Raw genomic sequence first — 14,869 nt, 5'->3', positions numbered from 1 at the left:
CGAACATATTTACATCTTTGCAAAACAATCGGTGAGCAGAAGCCATTATTGATTAGAAGTTCTGCTGAATCCACGATGCAGAGGTCCATCCAGTGGTGTCCGTCGGGGGATAAAAGACTACATATGATCCTTAGTCTCAACCTGTGGCGTATGACAAACTAAAGCAAGCACGTAGACTTCTTTTGTTTTCCCCCTAGTCAGCATGCTAGAAGAAGACAAAGGTAGCTACCTTAGCTTGGGCATAGAGCACAGGGTCTACCTCATCCTTGGGTATTAGCAAGGGGTAGCCTGATCTTGGGAATGGACAGGGCTCACCTTGTCCCTTGGTGTTAGCAAGGGATAGCTTGGACCCCTGGTGTTGGTGGCAAGTCTGTGTGCATAGCCACTGGGTATGATATAGTGCCAACACCTAAAACTGGATTTTTGGTTACAAAGGTTCTTGGGTTATCGATTCCAACACTAATAAAAGAAGTGAGAAGTGTTCCCCTCTTTTTCTCTCAGCTTGGATCGCTCTGCATCAGCAGTAATACGCACAACCCCCAGGTCTAATATACGGTGTAATTGGGAAATTAGGGAAACATTCTAGCTTTGGTAAATCAGGTGTAGCTTGTGTCAGGCCGCAGAGGACAAAGAGTTATCAAGCTACTCCTTTTTCTCTGTTTAAATCATTGATAATTTTTGTCTGCCGAGCCAATTTTGGCAGACTATTAGGCAAACCTACCTCCACATACTGCACAGAGCATCTCCTCTCCATGGGCTGTAGCCACTAGGAGAGGGGTCAGTTTTACGGACAAAAACACTATTATTTCTAGCAACCTTTTTAGTCTCTATCTGATTTTTATGTATTTATTGATGTTGTAGGGCTGCTAAAATTTTGCAAATTATGCTGCATGTTTGAATGTTATGTCGCAATGCTCTTAGGTGATAATAACTGTCTTTTCCCAATCAGAAAGTTAATGATTGCCAGGTTGCTGCTGCAAAGCAATCTGCCCTGCACTGAACTAACAATTGCACTTTGTTACAGGTTGTTATTTCTTTATTGGTTTACTGTCTCTATTTCATTGTTCACCATTTTTTTGTTGATGCATCACGTTTTTGAGCTTATAACCACTAAATTCTGTTTTTGGTACCATCCCCGCGTACCGAGTTCCCCCAAAAAAGAGTTCAATTGGTAACTAATTTTACAAACAACATTTACCAAACCGTCAAGGAGACCTCACTAGACCACATGAAAGCAAAGTTCCCCAGCCAGACTTGGAGACTAAAGAGACACTGCCATGAGTGGAATGCCTATACCAGGACACACACATTCCCCTGGCCTGAGGGAGGAACATTTATACCAACATCATAGAACTGACCTAACCTTTCATTCAAACCAGGGCTAAGAAACAGGCATACAAATGACCCTTTTAAGAATGTGGGCTGACCGAGGGGTGGCCCAAACACACACTAAACCCGACTACAGAGCTAACAACAGCAAAGAGGAAGTTTCCAGCTCCTCTCAGTCCGACAGCGAAGGCGAAAGCCTAAAAATGGGTCTGGCCAAGCCAGGGGGCTGATAGGGAGCGCTCACCAAAGACCACCCAGGTGAGTAAGTACATGCTCAACCCCCGGCATCCCTGGACAGCTGTGGTCACAATGCTCATAAGCAAAATACTGTACGGTTAGCTGGTGGATACAACAGCTAGTTAATGCCTACGGGAAGGAGCAACCTTTATATCAAAGACCACTGCTAAGACGCAGTGGATCTCCCGATCCGTGGCTAAGGTCTTCCTCACTGAACCCCTCGAACTGGATATAGGAGGAATTAAGATGAGAAAACAGTTATTGTTTTATCCATCCTCCCTGAACAATATATTAGGATGGGCCCTATTGTCTAAACTGAGGAAGTCCATCCAGTTCATCCAGAGGCAGCCATCAGGGGGAAAAAGTCTACATTCTGATTCTTAGTCCCAACCTGTGGCATGTGGCAAATTAGGGCAAGCGTGTAGACTTCTTTTGTTTTTCCCCTAGTTAGCATACTAGAAGAAGAAAAAGGTAGCTACCTAACCTTGGGCATAGAGCACAAGGTCCACCTCCTCCCTGGGTGTTAGCAAGTGGTAGCCTGATCTTGGGCATGGAACAGGGTTCGCCTCAACCCCGGGTGTTAGCAAGGGATACCCTAATCTTGTGCATGGAACATGGTTCACCTCGTCCCCCGGTATTACCAAGGGATAGCCTGCACTTGGGTATGGAACAAGGTTCACCTTGTCCTTGAATATTAGCAAGGTATAGCTTGGACATCTGGGCTTCATGGCAAGTCAGTTTGCATAGGCTCTGGGTGTGATATAGAGCCGACACCTCAAACTGGAATTTTTGCATACAAAGGTTCTTTGGGCTATTGAGTCCAACACTGAAGTGAGAAGTGTTCCCCTTTTTCACTCCATTTGGATCGCTCTGCATTAGGCAGTGATACTCACAACCCCGGGTCTAATATAGGGTGTATTTGGGAAATTAGCAAAAATTTCTGACCTTGGTGAATCAGGTCTAGCTTGTGTCAGACGGCAGAGGACAAAGAGCTAACTCGTTATACCTTTATCTTTGCTTACATCATTGCTAATTTTTGTACACCCAGCCAATAGTGACAGACTATTAGGCTAACCTAGCTCCACATACTGCCCAGAGCATTCCCTCTCCACAGGCTATAGTCACTAGGAGAGAGGTCAGTTTTCCGGACAAAATAACGTTTATTTTCTGTCAACCTTTTCAGTCTCTATTAGATCTTTAAATGACTATGCATTTATTGATGTTTTGGTGCTGTTGAAATTTTGCGAATCATGCCGCATGTTTGAATGTTATGCCCAAACAGACTTGAAGACTAAAGAGACACTGCCATGAGTGGCATGCCTTTCATTCAAACCAGGCCTAAGAAACAGACATACAAATGACCCTGTTAAGAATGTGGGCTGACCGAGGGGTGGCCCCAACACACACTATACCTGGCTACATAGCTAACAACAGCAAAGAGGAAGTTTCTAGCTCCTCTAAGGCCGACAGCGAAGGTGAAAATCTTCAATGGGGATGGCAAACCCAGGGGGCAGATAGGGAGCACTCATCAAAGACCACCCAGGTGCGCAAGAACATGCTCAACCCCGACATCTCCAGACCGCCCTAGTAACAATGCTCATAAGCAAAACACTGTACCACATCCTGGTGGATGCAGCAACTAGGTAATGCCTATGGGAAGGAGAAGCCCTTATATCAAAGACCGCTGCTATGATACAGGGGATCTCAGGAGCCATGGCTAAGGTCCCCCTCACTGAATCCCTCGAACTGGAAATAAGAGGAATTAGGATGAGAAAACAGTTATTGTTTTATCTATCCTCCCCGAGCAATATACTAGTATGGGACCTATTGTCTAAACTGAGGAAGTCCATCCAGTTCACCGAGGATGGGATAATAGCCTGCTCCTCCTCCAATATCAGCCCCTGAGCACAAAGCAATAACATCCAGCAACACCTCAAGAATTTAGTCAGGACAATCCTGAACCACTGAGCCCTCCTCGGGGGAGTAGGCAGGGTTATAAGAGAAACCTCCTACTTTTGTACAGACTTGCAGGACAGTAGACTGGTCATGCACACCATCACTTGGTAGAAATGGCCAAAGCAGTAGCTTGTAGGGAATCCAGGAACCCCAGATCTCGAGACACACAGAGCCATCACATAGCCCGAGGCTAGGGGGGAGGCTGTCTCCAGGATACACGGTTGCACCTCTGCCACACCCCTGCCACCTCTTCGAAGCAGCAGCTAGCCAAGGGGTGCATTTCCCACACTGAGAACCCCCTCTTTGTTACCCAATACAGAGCTACGACAAATGACCGTGGCAGGGAAGACGACATGTCTGACCATCAAGACACTGGCTCAGGGAATTGTCCCTGCCGGTTGCATGGGAGAAGTCCCTGGGCCTAGAATGGACAGGCTATCATCTACATTCCCCACCCCGTGGTTCTGCCGGAGCAACCAAGAAAATGGCGAAAGCACCCCAAAGGGGTTGGAGGGCCACAGGTGGTGCCTGATTGGTAGATAACTCAGCTGAATGACCACAGGGGACTAAATCTGAGTGCACGAGCCAGAGAGTCAAAAGGTGGACAGCCTTAAACTGTCATAGAGTGCCACTACTGTCTCCAAAGAAACCACAAGACTGCCCATTGTCGCCTAAAAGTATACCACAAATGGAATATACTATTGTCAGGACTACCCCCACAGAATCCTGTCACTCAGAACAAACCCCAGAACCCGCGAAACATGCAGAGAATCTAGAACTTTAGCACAAGCATACCTCTCACACCTGCTGCAGGAAGCTCCCACAAATGTAAAAAAGGAAACATTTCAACAGTAGTGATAACTTAAAACCTATAATCTAACCACAACATTAGGGATAGCACCAATAGTAGAGATCACTCAAAGATTTTAATTAAACAACAGTATTTGGGATAACTCCAAACTTTTTTCCACCAAACAGCTGGGATAATTCAAAACCTTTAAGTTCACACAGGAAAACATCACAGTGGCAAAAGTATGTTGACTGGGAACCCATGCTAGAGTTCTGCATCTGGATGGCCACAGAAGGCCAGGGGCCCTACTACTTTTGCCCGCCCCCTCATGAGTCCAGTTGGCCGATCGTGCCCCCGGGGGAAGCCAGTCTGACTAGGAGGCAGGACCGCCTCCACCGGTGCATAAAAGCAGGCACCCAGATCTTTGTGTCCAGATCCCCAGGGCATTCCACAGATCAAAATGACTTCCAGGCCTCCTCCAAATAGACACCCACCTATAGTTCCAAAACTGGGTGAATGCTCCAGTGGTGGAAGGCAGACCTTTAAGGCATTTTGAGAAAGGGAAGTTGAGAGAACCCTAGAGTTCCATGGCCTCATACTAATCCAGCACCAACTGACTAGATAAATCCACCAGTTCTCTTACTCAGTGTGCAATAAGCCCTCAACTGCACACCAGACTCCCCACTAGTGGCAGAGCATTCAGTTTCATCCTCCTCTCCCCCAAAACACTTCCAAAAACCTTCTAAGGTTGACCCATTGAATCACACCTTGCCAGAAGACGATTTCGGAACATCCAGGGTCTGGGTGATAGGGGAGTAGTGGTAGGTAGAGGGTCTCCACAGATCAACTTCTCAGCCCTCGTCTGGAGTTCGGGGGTGGGCACACCAACCATGCCTGGCTGGTCAAAATGACATTCAGAGTGCCCCATGAGGCAGCATCCAAAGAAGTGGATGGCCCAATCCCAGCCATATCTGCTTTCAAGCCACAGGGTCCACAGAAGAGCAGCTCAACGAAGAATCCTCAAAGCCTAGAAAAAGAACCCTGCTCATGGGCCCGATCCATTGGAAAGTCCCACCAAGTTCATTTATTTCACCTCCATCAGACCATACACCAAATCCCAATGGGACCCTTGACTCTTGCAGAGAAAACACTGCAAGCAAAAATAGTCCCAGACATTTTTCCCACTGCTGGTCCTCTATAAGGGGTTCTCACATGACCTTCTAACCACCTACAGTATCCTTTGTTAGACGTAGCAACGTCCAAGTACAAGGAATTTTGAGAAACCTCATTCCACAGCATGTGCAAAGATTCCAGGGGCACGCATGTGTCAACAGAAAATTAATCCTAAAAACAAAACATGAGCCTCTCCTCACAATCACACACAGCCCAGATGGGTCAAAAGGACACCTCATCACCTGTTAAAACATTGTGTTCTGAACAGAATAACCTGCATAGAAAATACTGTCCCCCACTGTAGCACGGAGAGAAGGAAAAAACCCATAATACGAATCGTATTAAAATTAGTTTAAAAATCCCTCTCATCCCCAAAATTCCAATGCATTGAAATTAGTTTGAAAATCACAAGTTGTCCTTAAAATTCAAATGCATTAAAATTATTTTAAAAATCCCTGATCGTCCCCAAAATTCTAACGCTCACTGAAATCAGTTTAACATCCTCACCAATGCTATTGAAATGTCTACCACTGCCATCCAATCCCGATAGGAAAATTCCCTCCCCAGTAAAACCATATAGCGGGATCATTTTTCAGATGAAACAGGAATGTTCCAATAAATTGCCTCACAAATGTGTTTTTTGAAGTTAATCTATGACCCACAGCTCTTTCTTCACACAGGTCAGTGATAAAACTGTAAGGGCACCAACATTGCCACAGCCCACCATTCCTTTAATCAGGACTCTCAAATGACTATCAAAAGACCAGTCGCTGAAGTACTTCAGAGTTTAATTGACTTTGTACCTTCGTTTTAAGAGACACTCTTTCTGCCCCGCACCAAGGCCAAAACATTCCTGGGCGCGTACAACAGCCACTAGACACTGAAGCATAGACAACAGCCATCTCACACCTGACCACAGACAATGAACAACAAAAGACAGGCTCAGATAACAGGCATCTTTACCCGAAGATGATCCTACATTCTACAAATGCTTTTCAAGTTATGTAACCTTATATTTTTGTACAGGTTCTCCTTAGCCGATGTGCTTCCAAGCCACTCCGGGACCGAAAAAGGAACATGTGTCGTGTAGTACCTATAAATCAATAGAGGATCTGCGCATTTAGGCAACATAAACTGTGGGATTGGTGTCCGGACTGATTCCAGACACCCTCACCGGGTGTGTTTGCCTGTATACCAGCTAGCTCACAGTGCCACTGTAAACTCCTCTTACCAAGGAGAGAATAGTTCCTCTTAACTATCGAACATGACAACCCTGTCCCAAAAGGGATCGTGGAAACAGTACATCAGCCACTCTGTGCTCACTTTGTCTCTGAGAGATACACAGATTAAACGGTAGGGACGTTTTGAATAAGCATTTATTGAACCAGCGTCATCCTAGTGTAATATAGGTGTGCTGAAACATCCATAAGACAGAAATAGATATATATATGATTATAAGCACCAACAGAGTAAATGGATGATCGATTTCTACCACAGTGCCAAAACAAAGAATGTCGGCAGGTATGTAAATACATGCCAATAATAATGTGTAAAACCAAAGGAAATGTGGACGGAGTGAACATTCCAAGCACTCACCCCCAGTCAACCGATCTGGGTTTAATCCATCACCGTTCTTTAGCCCACTCTGCCACCCCAGTTCAGACATGGCCATATGCACATCAGTCTGACCCTGTGCCTCATGGGAACAGTCCAGCCCAAACTGCCAAGCCATGTCTTCCCTGGACCGGAAACAAGCTTCCTAGGACCGGTTTCTGGCATTTCAGCCGTCTTCAGCCAGGCTTGCTTGAATCCAGTGGCAAAGTGAGCAAGGGACTCACGACATGAACTGGGGTGGCAGAGTGGGCTAAAGAACGGTGATGGATTAAACCCAGATCAGTTCACTGGGGGTGAGTGCTTGCAATGTTCAACACTCCGTCCATCATTTCCTTTGGTTTTTGCTTTGTTCGCCACAAGTTGACAGGGTATGCTCAGACGTGCAGCTTCTTGTTGAGAGATTTTCCAAATTTCATTATAAACAGCATCTAGGAAGCGTTTCTGACGTGGCTTTAAGAGACCTAGCAAACAATCCTTAAGATCAATGTCATCTGAGATTAAGGACAAATGTTGTTTCACCTGTGACAGTGTTGAGGTTCTTAGTCAATCCAGGCATAATTTACCAACACTGTATGATGTCACCACCCCCAGATATTCTTGTTGTACAGAGCGTAAGTCAGGCCTATGGATACTACACCCTTCGGGGGTACCCCTGAATCTTGACTGACACCTACTTGTGTTGATAGGCCAAACCCACCATCCTTTCCAATTGGAGTCTGTTGAATTGTATGAAATGCCTTGCATGATGTCATCTAGTGTACCCTCACCATTTTCTGCTTAGTCTTTCCATCCCTCCAAGTGTGAAAGAGAGGTAATACAAGCGGTGTTCAAGTTGGTAATCTTGGCTAACCCAAGACATAAAGTCTGTTGCACAGTGTAGTTCAGGAAAATAATCTGCTGTGGTATTAGACATGCTGTACATAGTGCCTCAGTACCCTGAACCTGCCATTCCTTAGAACCCCAGACTGATTTTAAGTCTATAGTGTCTCTCCAGAAGTTGAAACTCTGTTCAGACAGTTGGGTAATAAAGGATGCAGAGTATATTCGTTTCGTGTTAGTCAGCATAATTCTCTTCACAGAAGTAGGTGCAAGCTTATAATAATATAAATGTTGATCTGATGTATTAAACCCAGAAAAATAAGCAAACTTTTTTACAAACATTTGTGAACTACTTTCGTGGTGTTGGGCAATGTTCCCATTGGTGGTATATGAAAACATTACATGGTGGACTTGTTTTATGCAGAAAGTGATGACCATAATGTTGGTAACAATACATGGTATCAAAATCAGATGAGTCATCAAACATTTCATTTTTCGTAAAGCTACAAACAGTTCTAAATCAGATAACATTCTATTAACAGTTTCAAAATCAAAACCGTCAGGGTATGTAATTGAGGTGATGATATCATTTAACCCCTTCAGTACCCATGACGAGCTGGACTCGTCATGGGCTGCGGTGGCGCTGTGCCCATGACGAGTCCAGCTCGTCATGAACTCCGCCCGCTAATGCAAGGCGCGGCACTGGGCGGGGAAAGGGGCGGGCATGCAAGGGGTTAAAGACATTTTGAATGCATGTGGTATTTTTAAAGGTTCAGTGGGACCAAATACATGATATAAAACTCTGTCCCAAACTTTTGCTGTAATGTTCACATAGGACAGGTCTCTCTGAGGTTTCAACACCAAGTTCACATCTGTTACTGCAGAGCGTTCTAGGAGAGATTGTGCATTCACGGGCAAGAAAAAGACAGTGACTAAACCTATCCAGAACAGTTGAAACAGTATTCCAGTGATTATCCAGACCTGTAGCCGTGGTGAGACTAGGTATGTCTTTTTCTGAAAAATTTAAAAATCATGAAGTTGTTTTTTGCAGGGAATTGTAACTGGCGGTGACTCAGGTTCATTTAGATTCAGAGAAAACGTGTCAAAATCAATGAAGTAGCCAGATGCAGTTCGATATATATTTGGTAGCTCCGCAGGTTTTATTGAACTTGCTGATGTCTCCTGTAGAGGCATATTGATGTAGATGTCGGTGGTAGGCCAAATTGATATCTGTGTTTCATTTGTGTTTTGATGTTCAATTTCAATAGGAACACGTTCCATTTCATGTTGGTAACTCCATTACTACCTATAGAAGACTCTTCAAATCTTATCAGTCTTTCTGTCTGAACCTCCTATATGGTAGTGAGAGGAGATCGGCGGCTACCTAGGAGCCCATGCAGCCTGCTATTCAGTATCGGCCACATATTGTGGTTTGATCAGATCAATGGAGAGAAATCTCTTCACTTTCTTGCTGGCAAGAAGCAGAATAAGTACTGTCCTTGTTCCTTTGACAGCCAGGACAGGTACAGCCTTTCTGAGTGATGGCCCAAATTGTTTCTTGTCCACAATCTTTTCTCTGACCAAATCCCCTAACTTTGGGATACAGGCAGGTGTTACTGTTTTTTCTTCTCCAGTGGCGGTGGGTTTTACTTAGACATTGCTTTGTAGTGCCCGGAATTCATTGAGTTCCTATAAAACAGCCAAGCTTTTATTGATGTCAAATGGTTTTTTATCTGCCACTGTGATGCCACAATCAAGGTTAGATACTGACATTCTTGTCCCAAATAGGACTTTGTAAGGGGGTTGATGCCTCTTAGGGAACTTCTTAGCATGTTATTAAGTGTACTCTGGACCCCATATAGGTGATTGACCCAACTAGCACCCAAGCCTAATACACTTGGTGTTAAGGATTGCTTTAACTCCCGGTTGTTCCTCTCCACAATCGAATTTCCATCAGGATGATGCAGAGATAAGTACCACAATGCTACACCCAAACTTCCCATGGTTTCCTTGTAAGCCCTAGAGCTAAACGCGGGGCCACGGTCAGAATGTAGTGTGCCAATTGCGTATCTCCCTATGAAGACTCGCGGATCCTTTCTAACAGTAAGGGCGTCAGCTGAGTGCTGATGCCAAACCCACAGAAATCTAGAGCATGATTCCACTGCCAACAAGATGTTCTTGTAAGCCTCATCAGATTTTAAGGGGCCGCAGGGGTCCAAATAGACACAAGCGAGAGGTCTGTCTGATATTAGTAGTGGTGTTTGCGCCAGACGTGTTATGGTGAAACCCTTCATCTGTTGACAGATGTTGAACTTAAGGACAAATTCTTTTGTCTGTTTTGTTAAACCTGGCCACCAATAGTGTTGTTTCAGTAGGGAAACAGTTGCGCTAATCCCTGCGTAAGCAGAACCCAGACCCTCGTGTGCAGCTAGTATTAAACTTAATCTGCGATCCATGTTTGGTATCACTCTATCCCCCAATCCAGGAATTTGAGCATCCAGAATATGTTTTTGCATCTAACTTGTAGGAGGACTTGAGAGGAAAACCTTTTGGCACGGCTGAGCTGTTTTTGCATGAAGCAATGACAACTACTGTTATCTGTCCATCTATTTTCATGCTAGAATGAGGCATTGCAGCTAGGGCAGCAGTTTGCACTGTTACACTGGCAGCGTCATCAGTCATCAGCCATTGAATTCCCTTCAACGTGAACGCCATCACGTTGATGACTCAACGTGTGTATCACGTGAGATCTTGGCTAGACTTTTTTCAGTTCTGACACTTGTTTCTAAAGCAATTTGTGCTTTATTGTGCAACCTTTTGAGTCTTTAAACCCATTCTGACCCCAGTAGTGAAGATATTCATTGTAAGACTGGACACAGTAAAATGAATCGCACACTATAAGTTTGAGGAATTTCCAATCCGTATTTATAAGTGCCAGTAATAGGGCTTTTAAATCTACCAGCTGTGCTGTGCAGTCTCCTGGAGACTGTGTCTTCATACTGCTAGGATGGAACTTGCTGTCCTGCATATGCTGTTTACTACCTATGGAAGGTTGAGCAGGACCGTCATAATGTATTCATACTGATTTAGAGGCAATATTTAATTCGGGAGAGGATATTCTTGTTCATATTGCAGAAATGCTTGAGTTTTAATGTAGAATCAAATTTGTAGTCTACATATGTTGCAGAGAGGTAATTAGCTCATTGTATCCATGCAGTGCTCTTGCGTTTGGAACACTAGATTTTGTAACAGCCTCCATGGCCAGTACTGGAGTCATGACAATTATTTGTTTCCCCTGTGCCAGTGCTCCTTCTCTCACTTTAGCAGTCGGTGCTGCTATTAGTATCTATTCAGAGAATGCAAAGTGCATCTCAGCATTTGTGTACAGATGAGATTTGTATGCAATGAGCACAGTTTCGCCTTCATTGACGTTTAGGTAAGTGTACGCACATTGACCCGCAATTACATAGATCACCAGATTTTTGGTATTTACACATGTGTTGGGTGTTTGGAAGCTACCATGTCAGCTTGTACGGAACAAAGGATATCAGTGTGTTCCTGTATCCAATGTCTAATTGAAAAATCAGGTCTGATTAGATCGTAGAAAGGTTTACCTTTTTCTGCGCAATCCAAAATGTATGTTCTGTCAAAATTTAGGAACCCCAATATGAATTGTAACATTTTCAGAGTGTTTGGAGGTTGGAGCAGTACGCATTTGTCTAAAAAGTTAGTTGCTAGGCTTTTCCCCTCACTTGATAACTCGTATCCCAAAAATAGGACAGAGGCGAATCCCAAAATTATGTTACTCACCCTAATCCAACGATCCAATAAATTAATATCCATCAGATAAATATCATCTACATAGGACAATGCCTCCTCATAAAAATGTTGAAGTAACTCTGTTACCCTAGCTGAGAACAACCTGGGGCTATTCTTATACCCTTGGGGCAGTCGACAGAATTGACTCTGAGAACCTAGGGCCGAGAATGCAGTGAAATATATGATTTCAGGTGCTATATTTTGACAGAAAAATCCATTTGAGATATCTAGTATTCAATCAATCAATGTACTTATAAAGCGTACTACCTACCCGTGAGGGTCTCAAGGCGTTGAGGGGAAAGGTGTGCCGCTACTGGTCGAAGAGTCAGGTCTTGAGGAGTCTTCTGAAGGTGAGTAGGTCTTGGGTCTGTTGTAGGTGGGTAGGGAGGGTGTTCCAGGTCTTGGCCGCGAGGAAGGAGAAGAATCTGCCACCGGAGGTAGTTCGTTGGATGCGGGGGTCCGCGGCGAGGACAAGGCTGGCGGAGCAGAGCTGGCGGGTGGGCGGTGTAGAGGCTGAGTCGGCCGTTGAGGTAGGCTGGTCCCGTGTTATGGAGGGCTTTGTGTGCATGGGTGAGTAGATTGAAGGTGATCCTCTTTTCGACAGGGAGCCAGTGTAGGTCTCTCAGGTGAGGGGTGATGTGGCTGTGGCGAGGGACGTTGAGGATCAGTTGGGCTGAGGCGTTTTGAATGCGTTGCAGTCATCGTAGGTGCTTGGCTATTGTTTTGTATTTTTTCCACACAATGGTATTCATTAGTGCGGCAATGTGTGTCTTCTGTACTGCTTATGTCTTTGTAAATGTATTCAAATGTCTGTAGTCTAAAACTAGGCGGTGTGAATTATCAGGCTTCATTACGAGATACAAAGGATTATTAATTGAAGAGGTGTTAATCTCTATCACCCCTTGGTATTAAAGATGATCTAAAATGTCCCTGACTTGTTTTTTCACCACTTGTTTTTTGGGTGCTGTCTCTGTGGAGTTGGAGTTGTTTTTATTGGCATTACATGGTGAGGTGACTCAGTAGCCCACCCTATATGGTTGCTATATAAAGCAGGAGCAATTGCTACCGCCCACTCCTACGCGTATGAATGTTTTAGTGGTAGTGAAACAAGGTCGGAAAAAGCCGGTAAAATCACTGTTTCTCCCTTTGGGCACTCCATGACAATTTCAGGTGGCCAATCTTTTTAAGCCAAAAGGATGTCATAGCCATAAGCCACGTTCCCCCAAAAGAGACATTTAATTTTTGGGGGTTTGTCCCCCTCCAATTGGAGTGTTATTTTGTATAATGGGTGTGGAACACTTACCCTAGTATCAGGTGTCTCCACCATGATATGTTCATTCAACGCCGCTGTCACAAGAAATTCCATAAGGTTGTGGTGAGCTATTGTTACTTCTGCTGTGCTGTCTAGCATTGTCAGAGCACAACCCATTCAGAAGGTGAGTCGCAGTATCCCTGGAATTTCTTACTTTAAGGCCAACTACCTTCTTCTTTTTAAATTCAGGTTTTAATTTTGGTTTATCTTCTTTTTTGATATTATTTTCTGAAGTATGTTGCATGTCTGTGGACTTTGTATGCTCTGATTGTCTGTATTTTGACTGTCCTTCAATCTCAGAGTGTTTTGATGAACCCTGAAAGGAACGAGAGGAACGTGTATCAGTATCCTGATACAAGTCAGGTTTTTTAATGTTATCATGATACCTAGGGTTGTACTTCCTTTTGAATGGCTCTTGTTGAGGAGACAAACTAGGGGGATGGAGGCGCACTCTGTGATTCTATCCTTCTCTTTTTGAATAGTCTTAAACCAAGGGTGCTACACTACTATTATGTGTTGACAACACACACTAACAAAAGCTTGAGGTCTTACAGGATGAGAACCTGGTTGTAGTGTACATTGTTCCTAGTGAAAAATTATTCTAATATTATGCTTGTTATTTACCACTTAATACAAGAAAAACTAGAACTCCATGTGCTCTTTTCAAGAGATTCTTATTAAACATTAAATCATAGATTCTAATATAATTCATGTGCTTTTTAACATGCTTCTACGCAACCTTATAATAGCAGAGGTTGCCTAGACAAAACGAATTCTTAAACGGAAAAAGACAGAAAAAACATAGTTGAGTACAATGCAAGTTTTGTCCCAACATTTATCTTTGCATCACATTTTCCGAATTAATCGATACATAGCTATCACGAAGCCCAATACATTTCGGAACTCAGAGGTTCCTTCCTCAGAGGCAATTATCTGTGAACAAAAGAATTTTTAAAATATGTCTAACATACAATATGTTTTGTTTGAGACAAGATGGTTAAAACGTAAGGAGAGTCCCATCTGTCCAACTAGAAAAGAACAAGTGTTGTGATTGCTATTTCAGTCTTGGTAAGCGAGTGTATCTGAAAATCACCCCTGCATGCTGATTCCATGTGATAATAACAACCATGTACCAACAAGATAAACAGATTTGATGTGACTTTGGTAATATTGATAAGGGAACCAAGTGTGCTGAAAGTAGAAGAAGTTGTGGGTTGATGATATAGATCAAGTGAGCCACGCTGGAGTACAAAAGAACGGAAGGCTATAGTATATTTTATTCATACCTTAGCGGTATCAATATACCGACAACGTAATGCTAGCCAGAGAGACCATGAGGTATATGGATGAGATCCTGAAATGTAACCGAGTACATAGCATTGATATTCAGCAACGTGAGACGTAGATCTTGCTAGAGAAACTGCCAGAAAGCATGACAGATTAAGATGCCCAAAACAATACCACATTGGATAACTGGGGATAAGCCTATACCTCAAATTTTTTCAAAGCATATATGATTACTGCTTCGTGGACAAACACTTTATCTTTATGTTTATCCTGGTATTTTTATTTATAGCTTTTACTTGTATTTTTAATCTTTTTAGTTCATACATTAACACATAGAGAAAGAAAACATTGTCATTCATGTCAACATAACAAACACTTCATAAAACATTTCAAATTTACAATTGATAAATCGTGCTATATACAAAACATCATAAGACTCTTTAACAAACAATTGTGAAAAAAACAATATTTAAACAAGACCCAACACACTTGTTTTGTGTGAAACAGAATCAATAATCTAAGACCTTTCTTTT

The sequence above is a fragment of the Triturus cristatus genome, chromosome 6, assembly GCF_964204655.1.
Source record: "Triturus cristatus chromosome 6, aTriCri1.1, whole genome shotgun sequence".
Classification (NCBI taxonomy): Eukaryota; Metazoa; Chordata; class Amphibia; order Caudata; family Salamandridae; genus Triturus; species Triturus cristatus.
This window is presented reverse-complemented; position numbering follows the sequence as displayed.